Source organism: Eupeodes corollae, chromosome 2 (assembly GCF_945859685.1).
Source record: "Eupeodes corollae chromosome 2, idEupCoro1.1, whole genome shotgun sequence".
Taxonomy (NCBI): Eukaryota; Metazoa; Arthropoda; class Insecta; order Diptera; family Syrphidae; genus Eupeodes; species Eupeodes corollae.
In genome coordinates, this window is record NC_079148.1 from 116,442,559 (window position 1) to 116,465,740 (window position 23,182).

Genomic DNA, 23,182 nt, shown 5'->3' on the forward strand with positions numbered 1-23,182 from the left:
TCTTTTGCTACCTGTCGGAATGACAGCACAAACATGACGTTTACACTTAATCACGAAGTTAAACGCGCGTTTCTCTACTCTAAATTTTAGAGTGACGTTTAGCGTTAAGCTGACTATTAAATTGATTATTGGTATGGTTCATTATTTAGAGTCCACTTAAATATTTAAGTCGTCACTAAATTTGATTATTGGTAAGGCCCTGTGCCTTTAAAGACCCTTTGATTAAAATTTTGTTAAATTTTAAGAAAAATGTAATTGACACCTGTCTAATTCGTTTTGAATATCTTGATTCTTCAATTTAAGTTTGTGAAATTCTTTTTTTAACAATTTGGCATTTTGCAAAAAATATAAAGTGTAGGTACGTTTTTGTAGTCAGCGCCTCTTTTTTAACCATAATACACACCATAAACCAATCATAATTTTAAATCTAACGCAAGATGGATTTTCCGCTTAAAAACAGTTGAAGCTTTAATTTAAATAGAATTCCTTTTATTGATTTTTATTACTGTCTGGTAATTTGATTACATTTAAATATTTTTTCTTTCCTTAAATAACCTTTTTTCCTTTCCCAGACGATCAAACGATTAATTGTAATAAATTTATTAATACCTTTTCCAACCAAAAAAAAGTCACCCCTATTGAGATGATGCTGCTGCGGAACCACAAACAATGGTGATGATAATGATGATGACGATGTTGACGATGCTTTGATCTCTTATAACGAATAAGATTTGTTTACCCTATAAACGATCTTATTTACATATTTTTTATTTGTCATACATTTAGGGGAAACTATCACTTTATTCATCAAAGGTTTGAAGAATGACATCAATCACCAAAGGGTGGTTGGTGTTTGCTAAAAATGACGGGGTTCCTGTCAACTTGTCATACCTAATTTTGTTTATGTTGAAAATCCATCTTTTTACTTGTCAATTTATGCAAAGTAGATATAATTGATTGCAACTCGTTTTGCCAGCTTTAAGTTAGATCTTTTCCCGATCTGTGTATGCCAATAAATAGGCAAGGTCAAATATGTCACTTAAATCCATATTCATTCAAGATTCAAGCGCCCTAGCCCTTATGTACATTTTAATATGATCAAATGGACACAGAATAACTTTATTAAAGGGCTGGCTGACCAAAACATTGAGTTACAAAAACGACAAGATCGAAAAAGACGTAACGATGATGTGAAAGGATTACTGCAAATTAAACATTAAATGACTACGGCATGGGTGTGTGGTGTGTTCTGGTCAAGGATGCTAAACCACTCCATGGCGGCAGATCATTTTTATCTTATTAACAAAAGTTTGTAAGCCCATACCTCCTCTATATGTATACGTACCTTCTATAGCGCTGGCTACATCAGGAACAACAAATTCGCAATCATACAATCAATTTCCTTACCGCAGTAATCCTCTTAGCAAATTTATATGTATTTTGTTTTTGTACATATTTATCTAAAAGATTGTATAGAGCAAAAGGTATTCAGCATCCATCCAGCCTTATACCCTTGCTTCTTACTGATGGGTTGAGGTCCAGCAGCGCATGGCAAATTACACCCGACCGACCGGTTGTGATGATGGTCATTCAGATCACATAGGTACTCTATACCTACTCTATACTCGGGTGTTTTCAATTGAGGATAAAGTTCTTCAGGATATTTTTGTTGTTGTTGTTTTGAGTTGATTTGGGTACTACAGGTTATTAACAAAAGGTTTTAAGTAATTTTTTAGCAAAACTCATTTTAGCAACATGACGTCTGTCCAATTCGAGATGATATGGAACTGATGCAGAAGGCGATTTCAGTGGCTGCTGACCTACCAGTTCATTATGACAGCTTCCAAATTGATACATTGCGCATTGACAGCGACTTATAGATATGGAATGACAATTTGAGGAGACTCATTGTTGTGATCGAGATTTAAGAAATCTAACCGGGGTTTGTTTTTGGTTTGAAATTCACCCTTTTAGATCTTAAAATGAGAATCATTAAATCCTTTTGTTGGTTAAACCTGCCTGAGGAACCACGTGTGTTACAACGGTTTCATCATTTTGAATGAAATTCCTTGGTGCTTTCAAATGCTGCAGCTGTCTTTTTGTTGAGATATCATTGACCAAACATTGTTTGATGTTTATGCAAATCGCAAATGACAAGCCATGGATGGAATAGCTGTCAATGGAGACAGACTGTGCTGCCGCAAAATAAAATAAAACAACCAAATACTCGTATCTATAGAAATGGAGAAAATATAGCTTCTTCCACATCATGATTTGATGTCTGAAGACATTTATATGCAAATCCTATTCTAGCGAGGCGCTCATGATGTGTCGTGCGACAGACAAGTGTGCCTGTCGGTGTGCTTGCCGTCGCTCCACCTCTCCACGAAACAAAAACCTAAAAGTCTTCCTTTTTAAGATTATATCCAAGAGCTCCATCATCGCAGGCTATTAAGGTTTGTAGACACCATCTACATCGCACGGGCCCCACATTTTTTCTTTTATTTTTTGGTTGGAACAAAGCATTCTTCTATTGAATAAGAGCCTGATTTTGCATTCATTTCATGTTGTATGTTGGATGTGCTGATGGAAGAGACTTGGTGTGTCGCTGTTGTCGTCCGTCGCGTCGTCGTCGTTTTAAATGAATGATACGTATATATATAAGTATGTTTGAAGACTTGAGGTATGATGATGATGATACGCCATAGTCATCGTCTTGGTTAGCCGTTGCTGCTGCGGAAGAAGAGAAATGAATGAGGTGTTTAGAATTTGGCCATATACTGGGTACTAACTGCTAGCTTAATGCCATTCGAGAAATTCCAAGAAATATTTGTGCGCTGATGTCTATATCATAACGCATGAGGTCGATCGCACTACCAGTCAAAAGAGTTACAGTCACCCGGGCGATATTAGCATAACAGAGCGGATGTGCATTTTTGAATGAAGCAACAAGAAACAAACTTGACTTGGAAACGTGTACGTCCTTAGTCATTTGCCATTTATCAATATTGCCACATAAATAATTTCCTCTGAAGAAGTGTGACTATTCATAGGAAAATTAAGTATTTGCTATAATTGAGGGTCGTTTGCAAGTGGAAATGTGTAATTGCTTGGCTTTAATAAAATGAAAACTTTATTCTTTAATAAACTAATTGACATCAACTTTGTGGTCGTAATTTTTCAGATAAATATACAATAATACATTTGAATTTGAAGTTTATCTTTTAAAGAAAGTTTTGTTTTTCATTTAAGCAAAACCTAAATAGTTCAAAGTCGATTTTAAGGCCTAGAATGTGTGTAGGCCTGTATGGGATGATACATTTAATAAAGAAGGAAGTGCACGGAAATGTGTAAGCTATCAAATCACTTAAGCATACATAATCCAGTAAATAATAGAAAATCCTGAAACAACTTATACCGCCTTCAAAACTGCTCTGAAAGCTTAAAAAAGAAGCACTCACCTCCAAAATACGTCGGTTTGTTTCGGTTTGTAGTGTATTTTTATACTTACTTTACGTTTCTGAATACAACGAGTACAAATGAATCTCATCGATTGTGTTTTCAACATCTCTAGTAAAAGTGTTTCCAATAAGGACTTGACAACTTGCCAATCGGAGAACGTACGTCTTTGCTACAAATGTTGCAGTTTAATCTTGTATGGGTGTTAATTAAGATCCTTATACAAAATACTACAATATGTGCTCGAGCGATGACCACTTCTTAAGAACGAATGAGAATGATTTGGTTCGTTTGCTAAGGTTGCCTGCATAAGAGCTATATTTTAGACACTTCGACCAAGCTAACGATTGTGATACAGCCATGGACAGATAAATAGCACATGTAATGGAACAAACACTGAAACAAAAATTTAAAGTCGTCACAGTAAAGGTTTTTTTTAAAATATTTTGTTGTGGTTTTATGTTGGTAGCAATTGAAACAACAATTATAAATTTAATTTAAGACTATATCACCTACGGGTATTAGTTATTGCCTTTTTATGTCTTTTACAGCTTAGTAAGATATGGAAAGCAAAACAGCAAAGATATTTCTTATGTCATACATACATTTTCATTAGTTACTCAAAAAACTTGTTCACTTTTATTGCTTTAAGAATAATACAAATTTTGATACAAAATATGGGCCGAAACCAACATTGCCCTTCAGAAAAAAAGGAGTTTAACTTTCGATATTAGTGAACAAGGTAAAATTCCAACTCAAATTTCGCAATTGTTGAAATGTTCAAGGAAAATTGTGTACAATGCAATTAATTCCGTTCAAGCTGACGCCCAGTGAAAATTAAAATAAGAAGACTATTCGAAGCCCCTCTCCGTAAAACTTCTATGGACCAATGAAACTAAGATACCTGACGAAAAAACGTGTGTACATAGCCCTAGAGGTCAAGCCTATAATAAAAATGTAATTTTGAAGACGGTCAAACACGGACGAGGCAGCCTGATAGTTTCGAGAGGGTTTTCTTGGTTTGGTGTGGGTCCGTTGAATGGTACAATGAATATATTTTCATATTTAAACGTATTAACCCGCCAATGGTGACCAACTGGTCTGTGTGACCGTATGTGCGAAAAATTGCAAATAACTTTCTTCTTCGCTATTGTTTTTTGTTGAATTTGAATTTGTGTTAAAGAGCTTCCTCTGATTTAATGTCATTGTTTCATTGTCAAAGAGCATATATTTAAAAAAAAAAAACGAAATATTTGTAGGTTAGGTTAGGTTAGGTTAGGTAGGAGTGGCTGTCCAGATGTCATTGACGCACGTAGACCTCAAGGGTCCATTGTGATACCACTTATGAGGTTACTCATGGGAGAGTAATGAATTTAAACAAACCATTTTGTACTTTTAATAAAGTTAGAGAGACGTTTTGTGTCAATCGTTGCCAGTTCACTGGTGTTATCGAAGAAGGGATTACCGAGAAAGTAATTCCTTCTAATGGAGAGTGCTGGACATGTACATAGAAGGTGTTGGACCGTTTCTTCTTCCTCCTCGTCCATGCAGCTTCTACAGAAGTCATTTGTGTAGACCCCTTGCCTCAGAGCATGTCTTTCTATGAGGCAGTGTCCCATTATTACCCCAATTGTAGAGCTTATACTTTGTCTGCTCAGTGATATCAAGCTTTTTGACCGTTTTAAGTCAATACTTGGACATATTTGCTTGGTTGCTAGGCCGGTGGTACTTTGTGATCATCTAGCATTTGTTGTTTCTAGAGCATATTGCTTGAGAAGATATTTGCATGTAGCAAGTTGTGTTCCTATGTTATGTTTTTGATTAACATAATTTCCCGGAATGTCTCTGTGGCCCGGCACCCAAATGAGGTGAATGTTAAACTGTTCCGTCATCTCATTCAGAGATGATCGACAATCGTGGACTGTTTGACAGTTTGTGAAGACAGACGCGAGAGATTTAAGAGCGGCTTGGCTGTCTGAGAAGATTTGTATATCCTTACAAGATATAACGTTTTCTTTGAGCCAGGATAGTGCTTCTTTAATCGCCATTACTTCTGCCTGGAATACACTACATTGATTGGGAAGTCTATAGGATAGACTGAGATTCAGTTGTTCTGAAAAGAAACCACTTACAATTCCGTGATCTGTCTTTGAACCGTCAGTATAGAAGTGTACCGCATCGTCTTTCAGGGGTCTCTCTTCTTCCCAGGAGGATCTTGAAGGGATGGACACATGGAATCTTTTACCAAATACCATTTTTGGGGTGGTATAGTCTAAGCGATCTGGGATAGATCTGAAATTGTCTAGAATAGTAGTATGTCCAGTATTGTTACTGGTCCATTGAGAGGTGGCTCTTAGTCTTACACATGAGTTGGCTGCCACCTTTTTAGAGAAGATGTCAAGTGGTGTTAGGTTTAAAAGCACTTCCAGTGCTGCGGTTGGTGTTGAGCGAAGTGCTCCTGTGATGCACATACCTACTGACCGCTGGCCTTTGATGAGCTTATTTAGATTTACCATCTTGTCCAGTGCGGTAGACCATACGACGGCTCCATAAATGAGTATCGGCCTGATTACCGAAGTGTATAGCCAGTGGGTTATTTTTGGGGAGAAGCCCCATTTTGATCCTATGGCCTTTTTACAAGTAAAAAGCGCTACAGTAGCCTTTTTGACTCTTTCATCAACATTTGCCTTAAAATTTAGTTTTTTGTCTAAAATGAGGCCCAAATATTTAGCTTGATCGGAAAAGCTTAATGGTATTCATCTTGGGTGGGCTAATCTGAGGAATTTTATATCTTCTCGAAAAGAGTATTAATTCTGTTTTGTGTGGGTTGACATCCAATCCACATTGCTTAGCCCATTTAGTTAGCCTGTTTAGGTCATTTTGTAGGAGTTCCGAGAGAACTTGGGGGTGCTTCCCAGATACGGATATCGCAACGTAAGTAGGTCGTTTACTACCATGTTCCATAGAAGAGGCGAAAGGACTGCACCTTGGGGAGTGCCTCGATTCACCGATCTGGTGGTAGTAAAACTTCTCATGTTAGAAATTATTGTCCTGCTTTTGAGCATGAGACTTTTAAGATCTATGAGTGAAATATTTGTAACACATGTCGAAAAATCTTTACCATTTATCAAAGTCAAATTTGCGTCACCTATGGGAAATTAAGAAACAATATGGAACCCTTTACATTTGAGTCAATGCCAGTTAACTGGACTCATGAAGAAATGGCTTACCAATGATCCCGATTGTATCCCTATAGAAAATCTATGGAATTATGTTAAGGTTAAGATCCAGCAGAAAAAATTCAAAAAATTAGAGGAACTTTTGAGTGGAATTCTTTTCTAAGTATTTATTTTCCCCCAAACTGTATACTTTTTCAACAGTTATTTAAATTTGTTCTACTTATATGCACGTCCAGGAGAAAATACGTCATCATAGAGTTTTTTTGGGTTTCCAAATAACTACAAAGAAAATTACTTTAATTGTATTCTTTTATAAGTTTGGATTTGCCCTTTTGGTTCGCATTATATATGTATGTGCGTATATTAAATTATTTAATTTTTAAATAAAGGGCCTTGAACATGAGAGGGAACAACGAATGGACGAACAAACGTGATTTTACACATTTCAAAGATTCAATTTCAAACAAAAACACATTTTAATTATAAGAAACTAATTGACACTTATGTTAGGATAATAAAATTTGCATTTTGTTCTCTAAAAGTAGACAATTTTGTAAAAACAATTTGGTACTACAAATTGCAGTGTGGTTGCTACGAACTGTAAAACTGCAACGAATAAATTGTTCGCGCTCAACTTAACCTCAAAATTATACCACTCTTGTTGTTTTCGTCGATGTCTGCAAATAGAAATAAAGCTCATGTGAAAGAAAAGTCAAAATATCCGATCAGACAGTTCACAGCTCATGTGCAAGAACTTTAAGAACTACATCATTTTTTGAATGTAAACAAAGAGTGTGCCATTTTTCTGTCCATAGCTGTACAGCCTGTACGTAGCTTAAAGCTAGTACGTCATATTTTTGTATGAAAACAAAGATGTAACCTAATAGGACACTAGAGGAAAATTCTATTGGAATAGTGTACCACCAAAATTAAGTTGAAATTATTGGTTAGATTCTTCGAACCCTAAAATAAATGGAATGTTATAATAATTTCCGATAATTCGCTTAGTAGCATGCAAATTCTAGTTTTTAATTTGTTCGATTCAGTTGTTTAAATAAATGGGAATAATTGTGTATCTGGTGCCCACAAATGGGACATACAACGTTAAAAAGCTTAGTTTGAGAGCATCATTTTTGAATATGGACACATAATGAAATGGAATTATGGAAGATAATTTTAGTGTTAAACTGCAACAAGATGTCGTAGCCTGATACAATCAAACATAAAATCAAGATCCATGTGGTCGTTAAGGTAGGCCCAACATAAAAAAATCTAAATACGTTGTGCTGAATGTGAACAATTTAATTGTTGATGAAACATTCATAGAGGATTATAAAACATTTAAAATTTCGTCTTTGTTTATTTGAAATTGCATATTGTTTTTCCCATTTGTTGGTCGCTTATTTTAATCCATTTTCATTGTTCAGGACATACAAAACTCTCGTCAGTTGCAAGCAAAATGCATAGTGTCTTATCATTTTTGTAGGCCTGGTTTTTGGAGAGCTTTTAAATGTGAGTTAGGGTAAAATATTGCGTGGATCATAATACTGAATTTTAAATACTGTATTTTAAAATACTACTACCGTAGTACCAGCATGATGGTTAGTGCAATGTACTGTAATGCCAGAGATATTGGGTTTGATCCCTGGCTATGCCATCTAAAGTTTTTTCACGGGTACTGCATCTAACGAGGAACTGACAAATTCTCCAAGAGTAATTCTTGTCATGAAAAGTGCTTTCTTAAATTTCGGCTTAAAACTGAAGGTCCCCTCGATCCCTGACAATAGTGCTCGCACACAGAAATGGTTGAGAGTTGTTAGTCACAAGCCCCAAGTTTTCATCGGATTTTAACATGAATTGTTCTTATCATAATCAACTATTGCATAAACACCAAATAATTTCCCTGTCAAAATCATCCAGTATCAAACAGTTTTATGAGATACAGTATTTTGACAATACAGTATTTTCAGATAAATTATTTTTAATTTACAGTACTTTGAAATACAGAATATTAACCATACAGTATCATACAGCATAGTTCAGAATTTTGACTTTACAGTATTTAAAATAACAGCATTTTGACATGCTCCTTTTAAATGTTTACATCGAGGACTTAAGTCTTTTAGTTAGTGGAGTTAGTTAAGTTAATGTCAAATAACTGAAATGTTTCACTTAAAGTTAAAACTTTGGATTTGCCTATTAAAATTCCAGTTAAAATGCATTTTTAAAACTCATGACTTGATGTCAATGGTCTCAAAATCAATTTGAATTCAGTCGTTTTGATATTATAAAGTTATTTAAGTCAATTTTAAAATTCAATTTGTCGTTTGAATGCAGACTTTTCACTTAAATCAATTGATTTGACGTAAGAGTTAATTTTTGTGGACGTTGTATATATGTACAAGCTTTATTTCACTTTTGTTCTGTTTATTTACAAATATCACTAATTGGAATAACCAATTTTAAATAGGAATTTAAAAAGTTATCGGAAACTTTAAGACGGTAATCAAAACCTTATGGACTTGTGAAAAAATATAAAGCAGAAGTTAGTACAAATATTTTAGTGAAGATAGAGTTTTGGATTGTGAATTTGAGGAGGCAGTAAGGTGGAACCAATAAAAAAATAAAGATGAAGTGTATTTTTGTGGATATTTATTTTGTGTTAATTTTGATGGTTTTGGCAAGACTTTTATTACCGTATGTTGAAAATAAATAGACACCAAAGTTTCAAAATTATTTCGGCTCCATCGAAATTTACTTTTCAATTTGGTACTTTTACTTACACTTAATTATTTAGGGTATTAAAAAGAGTTTATTTGCTAATATTAAATACTTTTAATTTTAGAGAATTAATTAATGTCAAGTGGTTTAATTTTAAGCACAAGTGTCGTTCACGTACAAAACATGAATATGTCAATTTGACCGACAAACACACCTACTGAACACATCCTTCCAAAATTGACATTTGAAGTATCATGTGCTTTATTAAAATGGCAATGACACCAAATGTAAAATTAAGTTAAAAGTAAGTAAAGCGTCCTATTGGTACTTGTATTAATGCACTAATTATGTGTTACCAAAAAAATACAGCTTATTGAAGAATGATGATACCGACATTATATTTAATTGAGTTTCAAAACAATTTACTACATTTACTTTTTATTATGCAAAAAGCAATTTATTTCATATTTATTTGATACGCCTATTTAGAAATTTTCATTGTCATATGCATTTTGATTTTACATCCAAAACTTTTGTGTTTCTGTTGAAGCCTCCCAAAAGTATAAAAACATTAGTCTTGATTCATTTACATTTTGTTTTCTTAAACATATTATCTCCGCTAGAAAAAAAAAGAAATAAATCCATCATTTTAATTACTCGACCAAAATAATTCGTTTTCTGTCAAAGACAAGTTTGTTTCTCAGCTCTTTTGTTTGGCATTTGATGATCCAATAACCTTCAAGCTAATTTTATCTTAATGATGCAATTTCGTATGTAATCAACAATCGAAATACCGTTCTTGCTGAGTTTTATAAAAATTTTAATAAAACTATTTTCAGGACCGCGAAATTTCAGTGCAAATGTCACCTGCAGAAAAACCCAGTTTCGTTTTTTCATTGACGATGACATATCTTGAAATGATAAGATCTACATGCTTCTGGATGCACCTTTTTGTACTATACCACATTAAATAGCATATATATGTATATGTTCATATGTACATACGTTAAATATCATCCAGATTGTATTACCTACTTTCTTGATTTCATTTCAACTTGCTTTCAATATAATAAATAGTGAACGTTACTTTTCATGGTTACGTCCGAATGTCTGATCACCCTGAACAATTTATGTTCCACATGCCTTCAATTTGACTTTATGTGTGTTTGTTGTTGTTTTTTTTTCTTATGGCTCAATGGATATATATATATTTGTGAACTAAATTAACATCAAGATCTTTCGAGCTCTCAGGCAACCAGCCACCAAAAGCAATAATGTATGCACTTCAAACTCATCTTAACAACTCCTAAGATATATACCTTCCTACTTGAAGTTGGAGCCTGATGCTGATGCTGATGCTGATGGTATAATGCACTCTCGCTCATCACTCAGTTGCGAAAACTTGAGACTTGGGGTAAACCAGTTGCGGCTTCCACATCGGCACATATGGGACAATAAATTTTCGCATAAAGCACGCGGCTCATCGTTAGCTCGTCAAAGGACAATGCACGTATAATGGTTCGTGCAGCAGCGCAGTTACAGCCACAGTGGAGCGCAGGGCATAAGTGCAAAGAAGCAGTGAAATTCCATTCGAATAGGATTCCGGTTTGTTTTATTTTTATGGAACAAATACTCACCTGGCGCAGTAAGCGGGTTGAAGAAGGGAGGTTGGTTTTTATTTTGTTTTATAAGTTATAAAGGTGCTCTACAGCCTGCGAGCTCAAACCGCGTAAGCCACCACGTCGCTTGCGATTAACCTTCAAAATAAATGCGATAAATGATTACAGCGGAGGTTCTTTGTCGTGCGTTGTTTTCACCGCTAAATTGGACACGCTACCAGGGTTGTTATTTTATTTCCATGGAATGTTTGCCTTTTGTTCACCTTGTTCTTTAACTTGGTCTTAAATCATGGTTCTGAAAAAGTATTGATGATTGCTTGTCACTACTGAAGGATGCGTTGAAATGTTTAAAGTAAGTTTGTCAACTTTTTCTATAAAATAAACTGCTTAAAAATTATGGCAACATGAAATTTGAAGCTTCTGGTATAACAACACTGTTGATCAGCACCTTTTTGCGATCAAAAGAAGGTATCCAACAATCTGCCCACATATATGTACGTAAGGTATGTATAAATGGAACGCATGCGCAATTATCCGACCCTTTCGCGTGCAACATGGATGATTGGACGGCGGGGCGACCACTGCTGGCAAAAAGTCCGTTAAGTACGAGTGAAGGTATTTCTGATGCTGCCTGGGAACGGTATGGGTCCGTAAGCCACCAGAAGACAGAAGAAAGAAATTAATGTTCTTCGCACTTAAGTTCACGTCGAGATTACGATTGGCAAGATGCACCTGCCTTCATCTTGAAGGAGGTCATCAATTTGTAATATATATAGATGAATATTTTTTGTTCGACTTTTCTTTTTGTAGGTAGATATAAGTCTTTACTTTTTTGTAGCCTTTTTTATATCTTAAATTGAGGGTGGGCCACAAGTACAAAAACACTCGTTTATGTATAGTTGAAGGCAATTAACAGAGAACATATTCCAAGTATAAGTCGCTTAAGCCTACAAACGAGTTCTTGATCTGTTTATCATGAGGCTTTCTCTTATACAATATTATTAATATAGACTCCTTCCCGGTCAGTTCAGGGAACATTCAATCAGGCTAGTTTTTTTTTGCAATTTCATCTAAGCTCCTGATGGACCATATATATAACTAACTATATGAAGGTATAATTAGGAATATGAAAATTATAGCCTTGCGGAGCCTGATTTAGTCCTAATGATACGTAATTTTGATTGCCGAACGTAATTTCGTGGAGAATTTCGGCACCTTGTTTGGAATGGATTCCTGATATGCGATGCCATCCATGATGCTTTATTAACAATCCATGCCAAGCATCAACATAAGCACGTATCACTTGCCCAATGATGAACCTGTTTATTACGCGTGTAGCGTCTTTATTTCGCTTGCCTGCCTTGTCCCTGACTTAACAAGGCAAGTGTGAGGTTGCTACGGCTGTGTTTAAAGTTTTTGTTTTTTGTTAAAGCTTCTCGCGGCCGCAACAACTGCGATGCCTCTAGGCACTCCCCGACTTCTATTGCATATGCAATGCATTCAACTGTGATTGAAGCCGGAGACAGTCACGTCGTTGGTAGAGATGTGAAAAATCACACCGCGCACTCGTACTTAATTACGCGCTCTGCCACACCGATGCTTAAAAACATATTCCGCGCATGAAAAAGACAGTAATTGGCCGGACCTTGTATGATTAATTCGTATCACAGTCATAAAGCGTAATTAGAATGCGATTACCAACTGCGGACACATTTACCTGTAATTTGGTAGCAAATTGAGAACGCAGGACTCTAGATTGCCCTGCCCCCGAGGGGCTTTTGAAGGGTATATTGGTAGAAGTTGGTTTGATACTTTGCGCATCACTTCCAAAGGAGCTGTTTAAGCCAGAATTAGCATCAGCTTCAGCATCAGCATCAAATCTGTTCATAAGAGAGTTTACACTGAAATTGCGCTCTGCTTAACGCGCAGATGGTTGCTGATGAAAGATGCCCCTAAGGTGGGGCATATTATACATATACATAATCTACACTTTACTTTTAATTTATATATGCTTAGATGTAAGTGCATCATGATGAATATACGCAACAACAACAGAGGCAATCTTTGCCAAGAAGTTAGGACCATTAATCCTTTTTTTATTATGGTGGACGTGCTGCCGCAATTTATCTGGCAATCAAAATAAGATTTGATCTAAAAACGTTAAGAACACGCGAACAATATTATATACAATGTTGCCATTTTTTGAAGATAAAAACGACAATGTAGCCATCAGATGAGGTGGAAATTTGCTATCATTATGTGACTTATTATATGTGTTTATAATCAAATTTAAATTGTTTTCAGGGTTTTTATGAAATTTGAAAACTATAGCTTGATTTTGGTGTCGATAAGTAGTTTGAACATGTTCTTCTTTATACAAAGTGTATACTTACAGGAGATTGACCATTGTGCTTAATACACTGTCACAGACTGAACCTTAAGCCGTAATTGATGTTATCTCTTACCGAAAATACATCTTTAAAGAAGTTTTTTAAGGCGATATCAGTATTGAACATTTTAAATTTGAATTAACATTAATAACAATAAGCAAAATATTTTTAGATAGATTCATAAGGTTATTTTGTTTTGTTTTTTCTTGTCTAAACTTAAATTTATATAAGTAGAGAAGTTTTGAATAGAACATTTCCAGGCTTTTCTATGATGATATCTTTTAGAATCTAAGCAAATTTTTAGATTCAAAATTGTATTTTATTTTGTACAAATTTAGCTTGAAACAAGATATGTTTTTTGTATTATTTGGATTAAATTGTGTACCTCTACAACTTAGTTTTTAGTTGTTTTTGGGTAGTTTTCAATTAACTAATACAAATTTTTTACTTTTTCATGTTTGCCTCAAATCCTTGCAGCTCAATACAGGCAGAGATGTTCTTTATATATGTACATATGCTTTTTAAAAGCGTTTAATAAATTAGGGGTCAATCTTAATTTTTTGTAATTTTTGGAATCTTATTTTTCTAATCGAAAGCAGATTGTTGGAATGTGAAATGATTTGTCTATTTTTATAAATGTATTTAAGGGTCTTCCGCAAGGTAATCATCTGGGCCCCTACTTTTGAACCTTTTAATGACATCCCGGATCTCATTGAGTTTAAAAATTGTCTAATGTTTGCAAACAATTTAAAAATATATGTACATATGTATTATTACACAGTTTGTCCGCGTTAATGATTTACTTTCTGAAGTGATTCATGTAACTTCTGGTGTTCCTCAAGGAAGTCACTTAGGACCCCTTCTATTCCTGATATTAATCAATGACATACCAACGGTTATCTACAATTCTCACTGCCTAATGTTTGCGGATGATATTAAAATTTTCCGCTGTATCAAATCCTTGGACGATTGTCTTTTACTTCAAAGTGACCTTGAGCGCTTATCTGTATGGTGCACTGCTAACCAGCTTTTCTTAAATGTGTCTAAATGCCAATCTTTATCTTTCTCTCGTAGTCTTAGTCCAATTTGCTTCGAATACGAAATAAATAAAACAAAACTTACTAAGCTTAAAGAAAAGAAAGACCTAGGTGTAATATTTGATTACAAACTAAACTTCAACTCCCATATTGATTTTGTTGTTGCTAAAGCAAATACTATGCTAGGGTTTGTGGTTCGCAACTCAAAAGAGTTTAAAGATCCATTTACCCTTCGGTCATTATTTTATGCTTATGTGAGATCTTCCCTAGAATACTGCTCAGTAATTTGGAATCCTTTTTATAAAACTCATTGTTTAAGAATTGAAAGGATTCAGAAAAAGTTTTCGCGAATTGTAGTTCATCGGCTAAATTGGAACATTGAAATGCCTTCTTATGAAACCAGATGTAAACTGCTTGGTCTAACACCACTTGATATTCGCCGTCGGTATTTTTCAGTGGTGTTCATACGTGATATTATTACTTCTCATATAAACTGCCCTTTACTTTTGTCCTTAGTCGATATATATGCTCCGTATAGGCAAACGCGATCTTCTACTCTATTTCATGAACCCTATCATAGAGTAAACTATGGTTTCAATGAGCCTCTAACTCGATGCATTAGAGAATCTAATATCATTTGTAATCATGTTGACTTCTTTTCCTACCAAAGTCGAGAATCTTTTAAAAAATATTTATTATATTTATTTCTTAATTCCTACACTGGTGGTTCAAGTTTTAGCCTTACATAATTTGATATTTTTATTTATTTAAGAAGTGAATTCTTTATTACTAAAGTTAAAACCTTGTTTCTGTAGTCTGTAAGATTATATTTTATTTGTTAATTATATTATATTAATCTGCTTGATGAATAAATAAATAATAATAATAATAATTATATACATATGGTCCAATTTTCTTCGGTATGGAGAAAAGTGAAAGTTGTTTACACACCTAAAGCAGGAAAATGCTCTCAAGTCAACCCTAAACATGTAAGACCTAAAAGCCTATCATTCCTTCTTAAGACCAAAGAAATACTGATTTATAATGGATATCAAGAGCAAGTATTGATACAAGACTTCTTTCTATGTTACACCTTAGTACGCACCATCGAAAACTCCCTCCACCATAAAGGGTACACTAGGTTGCTTTTCTTGATACAATTACGTGGAAATGTCTGTAATCACATTTGCACTCACATCTCTGAACGTAGAAGGTCATATAATTCTGACTACCAGAATAGTTTACTCAAAACTTAGTGACTCTTCTGCTAGGAGACTCGTCTACAGAGGGGCAATTTCACATCGGTAATCAGACTGATTTTACTGTACGGTATGGCAGTATGGAGTTTTGCTTTAAAAAAAGCTATAAACCGAAAAACATCTGGTGTACACCACACTTAAACCACTCAAGGTGCTTGGTATCTCTTAGCAGGTCGCTTAAAAGCTCGTTAATCGATGCCATATAACCGGGCAATGACTAATAGAAAAGCACGCCAAGCGGTTAGGTGTATTCTCAAATGATGAGCATGATGAAGAAAAGGAAACAGTTCTTCACCTCCTCTGTGCATATACGCAAGGCCTACCTAACGACCTAAGCAATCTCAATCACATTAACAAAATCAGTCTTTCACGTTTCGTAAGGGATTCAAATTGGTTTCATTGAGCTCAGAAGAAAGCCTCAAGATTCATGTGGTAGCACAATGGTCCAATAAACTGGCAGTGTCCTACCCATCCCGGACAACCACTTAAAACTAACCTAACCTAACATGTTTGTGTCGAATTTATTGTTCAAATAATTTGTTTAATAAATACTTTAAATATTAATATTGAAAAGGAAATCTTTAATTCAAATGAAAAAAAAAAAATAGTTCTAAAACAAATAAAGTTTGTCGCTTTTTAGTTCTACTTCCAAAAACGTGTTTTGAATTTTCATAGCTTATGGATATAAATTTGTGTGTTGTCTAATACCGAATAATTTTGGGCTTACAAAAGCAACTCTATAAATTACAAAAAAAAAACAAATTTAAGAATATCAATTTTGCCCTGTTTTCACAATTAAAATAAATGATTTATAAACACCATATTATCTTAAGAGCCAAAAACGTATGGTGAATAACGGGGGTATATTAAGTTAAAACCTAAACACAAAACTTTACGAAACGTAACGTGGTAAATATAATAATATTATAATAAAAGACATCAAACCAAGCGTGAGTTCTTTTTTTTATTGATATTACTTTCTCGTTTTTTTTTTCAAGAAACTTACAATTCTAGGTGTTTTAGAGTGATGCTTCTTACAAGTTCCAACTTCAGTCACTCACTTTCCATCCATATTATCCTTAAGAAAGCAATCTATATAATTTGTATGTCTAATTGGCTGTTGATTGAGGAAGTGTCAAGTTGGAAATTATGAGCTGATAACACTAAATATTTTTAACAAAAAGAGTCAAAGTCTGGAGCCTGGAGGATCTCCAGCTATTATGTAATTCAGTGCTCCAGTTGCAACAAGAATTATCTGAAAATAAAAATATAAATTATGTTCTTTAAAACTCCCTTCGGTTTATATCGTTCAATCTGTAGCTTGATAAATGTTTAGAACTATGTTAAACCTTTCATTTGATTTAAGTATGTTATTCTTTTCTCAAGAGTATTGAAATCCCTCGCAGCTTTTGGAACACATAATGTGTGCAGAGCCAAAAGATAAGAAATAGTACTTTTGTAGATCCTTTGAAATATAAACTTTTATTCTGAAAGGTGCAATTGATTATTTTAAAGGCTGTTCTAGAACTAAAAAAATACCTGCTGGTATAAGGAAACCATTATGCGTAGTTAAATTTAAATGTCCATTTTGTTAGTGTATCATATATTTTAGACGAACGCTTAAAAGCAAAACAGATGCCGACATTTTTTTGGAGCTCATAAAATATTTCTTTAACTCTATTTTTATGTTAAACATTCTAAGAACACTCCTCTAACAGGCTCAAAACCCTAAAAATGTATGTTTTTTTCCTAAAAACTAGTCAAGGCTATTGCTACAAAATTTGATCTAGTTTTTCGCAGCACAACTCAACCCTTTTCATTCTTTAAAAAAAATTCTACGAATTCTTCTTTTTACAAACAAAAAGACTTTAAAAACAATAATTCTCAAAAACAAACTAAGGCAAACGAATGGACAAAAAAAAAACAAAAAAACACTCATAAAACATAAAATTAAAAAAATAAAATGCATAAACAAATATCCTTTTGTAAAAATTGCTCTACTTTTTCCATTGAACAAAATATACTTTCGTATGAAGTCTTTTAAAAGTTCGCGTCCGTTCGTTGTTGTCGTCGCTGTTTTTGTCATAAAATCATTTATCTGTTTATTACTACGCGAAATGTTATTATGAACTCGTTAACCCTTTTAATGAAATGTCACCATTCAGAGAAAGTGACACCAAACTCAAGACAAGGAAACCGAAAGAGTTATATTTATTAGACACGGTGTGGTGCTCTATCACTGCGCGCATATATTAAGTCAAGTAAATAGAACAAAAGGGTTGAAAGTGAAGCCTTCCGATATTATATTAAAATTTTAAGGACAAATATTATATGATCACAAGGATTTCAAAAACAGGGAATATTTCACACTTCAATAAAAATTGTATTTAAATTTTCACTTTCTAACCCTTTTTTCGGTTTAAGGAATGATCTAGAGTGAAAATTAACATACATACTTTCACCATCCATATAAACCTCAGCACTTATAAACACGTTCAAAAAAATTCGAAGTGAAACACATCCATTTGCAATTAGAACGTGTCCTTGAGAGTCTTTGTTGAATGTGAGGATCATTTACGGAGAAAGTGTTGTTGTTTAACTCGAAAATATACCATAAACTCTTCGCTCTTAATAGCTTTATTGCTTGTTTTCTCTAATTATGGTTAAACTCATTGCAATTCAACTCTAAGGACGAAAGGATAACAACATACCTAAATATAACTAAGCCTTTGATCCATCGCATCAGTCGGATGTGATTTTCTTGTTTCCAGTTAATTTCAAATCAAAAGGATTACACGATCCATTTTGCAGGTATATCTGTAACAATCCCGTCTCGCTTAATCCTTTTCAAGGATACTCAACTCGCACATCGCCGCCACCGCCGTCGGACGATATGTTTACATTTGTTTGGCTTCGAGGCGTGGTGTTTATCGTAAAAATCAAAATATTGGCAATCCCATTTCGAAAAATATCGAACGACAAACGTTAAAATCCTCCTTCATCTTTTTGGCAATAAAGGATATTTGCATTGATGATACCTTGAAATAATATTACAAAAGAGAATATGGTATAAGCAGTCTTCAAACTAAGGATTTTATGACACAAATGCTGTGTATAGTCGCGGATAGTTCAAAATTCCTCTGAAATTCAACGATTATAACGAAGGATGCAACTAAAACATTGCAAAACAAAACACTGCAAGGTTATGCCATGAAAGGAGGTAATAATGAATGTGTTTTTTCGTCATCTCGTTTTCATCGTCATCGTTGTCGTCCTTTTTTTAAGGATATTTTGCAAAGGATAGACAAAAAATAATAAAAAGAATTACAACTTTGGTTTTATGGTTATTTTTTTAAAGACCCCTTGTCCTTGTGAAAAGGATTCATTCTTGTATATGAAGTCGATTGTTTGGCACTTATGGGTTGGTAGTTGTTTAGCAAGATGAGTCCTTTTTTTAGAGAATGGCAAAAAATTATGTTGTGGTAGCATTTTAGGGTTTTATGTTCCCTTTTTTGAAATGCAACAACGAAGACGTTGTTAAGACATCGTTAGATTCTTTTGTATTAGGTAATAAGTCGGTGGTTATATAAATTCAGCAAATAATGATAAATTGGTTTATTGCACCTTTGGAATTCTTGGTAGTGCAAAGGAGGATTCAAGCCTTTCGTTTAACTCTTTATGATTTGCAAATTTTCTTGCTAAAAATCCTTAGAAGAAAGGGTAAAAAAAGGAATCTAAATAAAGTATTTAAGGGTTATTTTCCAAGGTTTCAAGGTTTTCGTCAAGGATATTTTTGAAACTTTCAATTTCTTTTTACCTAGAACTTAAAATCGAAATTTTGCATACATTTTTCTTCTTATTCAAACAAAAAATAAGTAAACCACATTTGAATGGAACCAAAAAATGACCCCATTATCACAGAAAATTGCCCTAAAAATTACAAACCACCAACCTTTGGTCATTAAAAACTAACATTCGACAAAAAAGGAACAAACAAAAAACAAACAGAAAAAACAAATATTTGCATGGGTCGAGTCTTTCCATCTGAGGGAGAGTTCCAAAATTTACCTATAGATCAATTGTCCAGCTTGTAAAAAATAATTAGGCCAAAAAATGAGAGCACTAAATATCGATAGAAATCCCGACTTTTTTCTTCGAGTTTTTCGAGAGCAGGCAGTTTAGGCACGAATTTAGATATGACTTCTAAGAAGGGCGAGGATCACATGCTGTTTTTAGCGTGACGCGATTTTTTGAGAAAAAATCAATGTTTTTGTATTTTTTCGCTTTGTCTAAATTTTTGTTTACCTCGCACTGATGGTCTGCAATAAAATATTACAATATATCACATCCAATTTCGATCATAAAACGATTCTTACGCATTCTTACGTAAGGTCCGCATATAGTTTGGTTTACCTTGAAACATATTTTCGCAAAAATCAGAACAATAAGGTCGGAAATATAGGACATCGCATTTACAAAAAGGAATTATTACTATGATTTTTTTTCCTCTGGGCAGGACACTTATCTAGGTTGGCCACAATTACCGTCCATCTATCGATCCATAGTTCTAGATAATGTACTTATGCAATAATCGCACGTTTCCTTGGAATTTTCAATGAAACAAAAAATTAGAATTCTTCTTTTTTCTGAGTCTTTTGCCATTATGGAACAAAAATATTCCAATAACGCTTAACTATGGAATTTTCTATATCTATGAGGATCTGTTATGAGACTTTTGTTGTAAGAATATAGTAACCTATATTTTATGAACTTCTTGTAAATAACATATTTCTATGCGTTTTAAAAAGTGTGTCCTCTTTTTGTGTATTTTCACGAAAGCAACTCCGACGAAGGAGAAATGCTCCTTTTTTCTGAATTCGCCGCAAAACTGGTCTTCTTAAATTCTGGTTACTCTTATAAAGGTGGGTACAGTTATGAAGATTTTGTATTCTTAAATGACAACGTAGAGGTATCGATTTAACACTTCAAGTGAGAAAATTGGTAGTTTCGTCTTATTTCCAAATGCGGTCCAAATAACTCATTCATGTACTTACAATTTTGCATACTAATTTTTATTTTTTCTTCATTGATGCATTGGAGCCAAATTGTAAGGTTTTGAAAGTGTTATTATGTTGGTCGGTAGGTAGGTCGGTATATGAATCAGAAGCACAAAAGAAATTTTGAACCCTTTAAGGTTGAAAGGTAGTTATTATTGAAACGATCTGTTGGCACTTCTTTAGACGAACTGTAAACGAGTTAATGTGAAATTCGTTAACGTCTTTTAAATTAACCACCTTTGGTTGGTTCATTTATACGTCCTTATTAGAGAAGGGTTGGTTTACATCGTTTAGTTTTTTTTGGCTTTCTGGTTAAAAACATCAGTTGTGTCATGGAATATATATAAAGGAGAAAGGATATAAACAAGAAGTCCAGATTTTCAATATTTTTGCAATTTATGATTTTGAGAAGATAAAAGATGTTCTCAAATGTTCTTTCATTTAAAATTATTATAAAAGCAAAACAAATTGTCAACAACGTGATTTAAGCCCCAGGATAGTAAATGTCCAAAAATGTTTTAAGGTTTTATAAAACAAGCCAACTTCGCTAGATGTTATTTAAATTAATTAAAAAATACGAGAGCTTCACAACTTCGTACTTTCAGTAAATAATAATAATAATTTGTGTTATCATAGCCCAAACTCATGAAATGACAATATTGTAGACCAATTTAGATATTAAAAACGATACATAATAATAATTTACAATTGAAACAAAAAACTTACAAGCATGGCTTAAGTGCCGTGTCCTGCCGAATATTATCAAAACATTTACATTGAGAAAAAAGTGTTTATGGTTTTGGAATATAAAATAAAGAACATTTTTAAATAATATTACAAAAATTTGATCAACTTTTTAAATGTTGTTTTGTTAAAGTGGCAAAGTAATTTAAAGAAGAAAAAGAATACTTAACAATAAATGTCTTACTATGAACAAAGAAAACAATTAACAATTAGGTACTTTAACTGATTGTTCAAAATATTCAAGTTTAATTTTTTTATTAACTAAAAAACCGAAGATGGCGAAAATATGTAAATGTTTTGCAGAATATAGACTTTTAGTTTAGTTAAAACGGAAAAAGGCAAAACTTTTTTTCTTTTTTTATTTAAGTAGATACTTCAAAACAGACTAAAATAAGAATTTCTGTAATTATTTGCATGGGAGACATAGCATACCAGCTATTTTCAACCATACTCCCCTTTCAAAACACGTAAACATTCTTTCGACGAAAAGAAGCTTTTAGCAAAACGAAGTCTACGGATTTCTTATAAAATAGGATAAGTTGCTAAAAAATGGTAAACGTCTTCCTTTCAGTTTGAGTTGCAGAGTGAACAAATTCCATTTATGTCACTTCTATGTGGCCTGTAGTTGAGCTCAAGAGTTTCAGTCCGTATTTTGAATACCGAAGTTATATCAAAAGCAGAAAGGTCCTCACAGAAATAATTATAATCACCAGAAGGTGATTCCCTAGCAATTTCGAGATCAGTTTTGTACATTTCTTTATCAACCATTGAAATACTGTGGTAAAAAGTATTTCTCCACTCTTTTTTTGTTGTTTTGGAATATCTACAATGGAGTGATATAAGCAGGATTTGCTTGTGCAGATTACTATCAGGTTTAACCTTGGCCTTTCTGTTTCTAACATATATTTTCGGAAGCCCGGGCTCAACATATATGGCGTAATAAGCCGGAAGATTCTTTTGAAAAAGTGTCTTTGAATAACTTCTATATACTTCCAAGTGTATCCATACACTTGATTCCCATAACAAAAGCAACTATTTTCGGTAGCCTCAAAAACCTTAAATTTCGATGTAGGATCCACGAAGCTTCTTGAAAAACAAATGTGGCCACATCGAGTTTATAGCTGATTTAGCTAGTACCAGTTTCTCTTTAATATGATTTTTGATGTTCAAATTATAAGTGATAGTAAAACCATGATATTTATACTCGCTGATAACTTCAAGAGTGGTGCCAACTAATGTCCAATTTCGTACATTATTATCTGAATGGTTTTGAGGTTTAAAAATCATTATTTTAGATTTAGAAATGTTGATTTGGAGATCCCACGGATCGTAATATTGTTGAAGTTTATTTATCTGAAGCTGCAAATTCAATGGGTTATCAGAGAACACCACCAGGTCATCAGCATAGAGCACAATCTTGAAAGATAAATCGCCATAGTTGACGTCTCCCGGTAATTTATTTTCAACATCATTAATACAAAGAACGATCATCAGCGGACTGAATATTCAGCCTTGTGGAACACTTGTTTTGGTTTTACAGGATTTTGACATAGATATACCATTACAAACCATTGCAGACGTGTTTAATAAAGGTAGTTCATAAATCCGAATAAATTTGGTTGAAAGACCAATAACTGCTAACTTATATAAAAGTGATCTTCTGTTGATGGTATTGAAAGCAGCTTTAAAGTCGATGAAAAAAGTGTATAAGAGCTTC

The 23,182-nt window shown here is 33.7% G+C and overlaps 1 protein-coding gene across 2 annotated transcripts in view; it reads right to left on the reverse strand.

Moving 5' to 3' along the window:
* LOC129944274 (uncharacterized) overlaps positions 1-23,182 on the reverse strand; it is a 94,677-nt gene that overhangs the window by 50,815 nt on the left and 20,680 nt on the right. The window contains exon 2 of one of the 2 annotated variants that reach the window (XR_008781410.1): positions 16,671-16,919. The gene's annotated coding sequence lies outside the window, so the exon portion shown is untranslated. Of the gene's footprint in view, positions 1-16,670; positions 16,920-23,182 lie in introns of those variants that run through there. The other variant, XM_056053603.1, reaches the window with a different exon arrangement.